The following is a 4338-nucleotide window of genomic DNA, read 5'->3' as shown; positions in this document are numbered from 1 at the left end:
TTTTTTTTTTTATTGATTTCAGAAAGGAAGGGAGAGGGAGAGAGAGATAGAAACATCAATGATGAGAGAGAATCATTGATCGGCTGCCTCCTGCATGCCCCCCACTGGGGATTGAGCCTGCAACCCAGGCATGTGCCCTTGACTGGAATCGAACCTGAGACCCTTAAGTCTGGAGGCCAATGCTCTATCCACTGAGCCAAACCAGCTAGGGCGATTCGTTTCTTTTTTAATAATATAGTAAAGTTTTGTAATTTATAACTCCTAAATGTGGGAGGAAATTCAGGAAATACAAAGGAGAACAGAGCCCTAGCCAGCTTGGCTCAGGGGATAAAGCTTAGGCCTGCGGACCAAAGGGCCCCAGGTTCAATTCTGATCAATGGCACTTACTTGGTTGCAGGCAGCTCCTCCCTGGCCCTGGCCAGGGCTCCTGCAATAGGCAACCAATCTATGTGTTTCTCGCACATCGATGTTTCTCTCTCTTTCACTCCCTAAAAATCAATGGAAAAATATCATCGGGTAAGGATTTAAAAAGCCAAAGGAGAACAGTGTTTGCCTGGTGCTGATATAGATAGTGGGGACCTAAAGATGAATGAGATCCATGGCTTGTCCTCAAGGGAGAGAAATGCTTAAGCAGATAATTTCAATTGGTGACTGGGATACTGGGATAGAGATATGCCCAGGATGCACAGTAGCATATAGGACAAGTCTATAACTTAAAATTTAAGAGGGTGGACTAGTTGACTAGTTGTGGAAGGATTTCTAGGGAAGATAATAGGCAAGATGTGTGTTAGACAAGCGGACCAGTATAATAATCCACTTGAGTCCATCAGGCCCTGAACAGTGCTATAGGAATAGAGAAAGGGTACATGTTAAACATTTACGAATAAAGTCAGTAGGACTGTGTGATTAGCATTGGGAAATAAGGTAGAAGAAGAAATCAAGGACTGAGTCTCTGACTTGTGTGACTAGAAGTGTTACCAAGAGGAAGATCTGAAAAAGGAAAGGACTGAAAAAGGGGGACCAGAAGAGGGGGTGTCATGGAAATGGTTTCATGTAGGAGTGGTCACCAGTAACAGATGCCATTTACATCCCTAGCTGCATTGACCGGGGCCATTTGAATGGAATAGTAGAAATTGAGGAGATAGTGGAAATTAACAAGGTAGAGAATAGTGGGTATAAGTTATTCTTTAGAGTTTGGCTTCATAGGAATAGGATATATGGGACAGAGTTAAAAGTGGTTTCAGGATCAAGAAATTAATTTTTAAGGTTAAGAAATAATTGAATATAACAGCTGAAAGAATGAAGAAAGTTTAAAGATATAGGATGGAGTAGGATAATTCCAAAGGAGATTGGGGTAGGAGCAGAGGGGACAAGGAAAGGGAGTCTAATGTCCCAAAGAAGATGGAATCAAGAAGGTAAGTCAGAATAGAGATTAATCTTAAACAAGGGCGCGTACTCCAAACATGATGAATTTCAGGTCCTAATTTTTTCAGATGAGTAGGAAATTGAGTCATCTGCTGAGAGTGACAGAAACAGAGTCTAGATAGGAAAATGGCTAAGGGTTGGAATCATTTAGGAGAAAAGTCGCTTATCAAGGATAAATAAAATTTTCTGAGATGAGGGTACAGTTAAGTGTTGGTGACTGTTACTTTGCAGTATTCAGTCTATAGTTACGATTTCTACCGGCCATGTTCAGTAGTCTAGGTGAGTGGAAATTAACAAGGTAGAGAATAGTGGGTATAAGTTATTCTTTAGAGTTTGGCTTCATAGGAATAGGATATATGGGACAGAGTTAAAAGTGGTTTCAGGATCAAGAAATTAATTTTTAAGGTTAAGAAATAATTGAATATAACAGCTGAAAGAATGAAGAAAGTTTAAAGATATAGGATGGAGTAGGATAATTCCAAAGGAGATTGGGGTAGGAGCAGAGGGGACAAGGAAAGGGAGTCTAATGTCCCAAAGAAGATGGAATCAAGAAGGTAAGTCAGAATAGAGATTAATCTTAAACAAGGGCGCGTACTCCAAACATGATGAGATTCCAGGGCAGGAGAAATAGGGAAACTAAGACAGGAAAGTTAAAACAAGGCAAACAGTATGGGCAGTTTGCAGCCAGCTTGTAACTAACAGGCCATTATCTTCCCCAGCCAAGCACAGGAGAGCAAATGGTTAACAAAACCTCCCTAATTAGAGAATGCAGAAAGGGAGAAGGAAAGGGGAAAGGGAAAAAGGGCAGTTTTACTCCCTCAGCAGAGAAGCCAGCAGTCTCCAGACTTGGCAAGATAAAGTTGCCAGGTGTGTCTCATGATTTCTGGGAAGGCCAAAACAACTACAACAACAACAACAACAAACAGCAGGGGTGGGGGGATCTTGAGAATTAATCTGTACCAAAATATTCAGCAGAGGAATTTTGAGACCTATAGACAGGAGGGAATATAATGCCTCAGACTCCCATCCAACCTGCTCTTCAGATGTGCTTCTTAAGCCAGGTGTATAGGTTTGCTTGCTTTTGCTTTTATCAATAAAGGTGCATGCTTTAAATGCTTTAATAAATTGGCTTTTCACAACGCAGGCAAGGTCTCTTGTATAAAGATGGTGACAAGCTCCTGGTCTGGCCATGGTATCTGAAATGAAGTTGAGATGATTACCAAAATTTAGGTGAGGAAACTGTGAAACTAGAATTTAGATATTGAATCCAGTATCCATATGAAAGAACCAGGATGTTAGTGGGACTGGAATAGACTACACTAGGTATAAAGACCTTACTGAAATTGGGGGAGAGAGTAGGAGGTACCTAGATAAGAACAACCAGGAAAGATCCAAGGCAAGGCAGTTTTACTCCCTCAGCAGAGAAGCCAGCAGTCTCCAGACTTGGCAAGATAAAGTTGCCAGGTGTGTCTCATGATTTCTGGGAAGGCCAAAACAACTACAACAACAACAACAACAAACAGCAGGGGTGGGGGGATCTTGAGAATTAATCTGTACCAAAATATTCAGCAGAGGAATTTTGAGACCTATAGACAGGAGGGAATATAATGCCTCAGACTCCCATCCAACCTGCTCTTCAGATGTGCTTCTTAAGCCAGGTGTATAGGTTTGCTTGCTTTTGCTTTTATCAATAAAGGTGCATGCTTTAAATGCTTTAATAAATTGGCTTTTCACAACGCAGGCAAGGTCTCTTGTATAAATTCATTTCTATGAGAGAACACAGGCAAGGGAGGAAGAATAATGTTTTGAAAGTGACATTGGAAAGCAAGGAGAATGCCACATACTTTTTCTTAACTTTGGAATCGTAGCACTGGAAGCTAAAACAGCCTTCGTTACCAAAAGTGCTTTTGGGAAAGCCAATATTTTGTTAAAGGGAAGAGTAAATGGAAGTACTTCATAACAGGATTCAGAATATAAGGGAGTCAATCATGGACCAGAAAGCACAGAGAAAAGATTAGGAGATCAGAAAGAGGCTGGATATGTCAGGAGAGAGAAAACTTACTTGCCTATGGGATAAGAGCATGGGAGAGATAACTAGAGGGCTTTGTATTTTGATAAGATAACTAGAGGCCTGGTGCCTGAAATTCATGCACTGGTGGGGTCCCTAGGCCTGGCTGGCGATCAGGGTCGATTGGGGCCTTCTGGCTGCGGGCCGGGGCCTGCCTTCATTCTAGGCAAGGGAGGAAGAATAATGTTTTGAAAGTGACATTGGAAAGCAAGGAGAATGCCACATACTTTTTCTTAACTTTGGAATCGTAGCACTGGAAGCTAAAACAGCCTTCCTTACCAAAAGTGCTTTTGGGAAAGCCAATATTTTGTTAAAGGGAAGAGTAAATGGAAGTACTTCATAACAGGATTCAGAATATAAGGGAGTCAATCATGGACCAGAAAGCACAGAGAAAAGATTAGGAGATCAGAAAGAGGCTGGATATGTCAGGAGAGAGAAAACTTACTTGCCTATGGGATAAGAGCATGGGAGAGATAACTAGAGGGCTTTGTATTTTGATAAGATAACTAGAGGCCTGGTGCCTGAAATTCATGCACTGGTGGGTTCCGTAGGCCTGGCTGGCGATCAGGGTCGATCGGGGCCTTCTGGCTGCGGGCCTAACTTTTTTGTTGTTATTAATCCTCAACCAAGGATATTTTTTCCATTGATTTTTAGAGAAAGTGGAAAGGAGAGAGAGAGAAAGAGAAACAAACACTGACGTGAGAAGACACATTGATAGGTTGCCTCCCACACACATCCTGACTGGAGCCAGGGATCAAACCCAGTTGTACGGGCCCTTCTTCAGGAACCCAAGCCAGTACCCTTCAGTGTGCAGGCCGACGCTCTAACCACTGAGAACACAGGCA

Source organism: Myotis brandtii, unplaced genomic scaffold, assembly GCF_000412655.1.
Source record: "Myotis brandtii unplaced genomic scaffold, ASM41265v1 scaffold871, whole genome shotgun sequence".
In the NCBI taxonomy this organism is placed as follows: domain Eukaryota; kingdom Metazoa; phylum Chordata; class Mammalia; order Chiroptera; family Vespertilionidae; genus Myotis; species Myotis brandtii.
The sequence above is the reverse complement of the archived record's forward strand: the minus strand, read 5'-3'. Positions refer to the sequence as shown.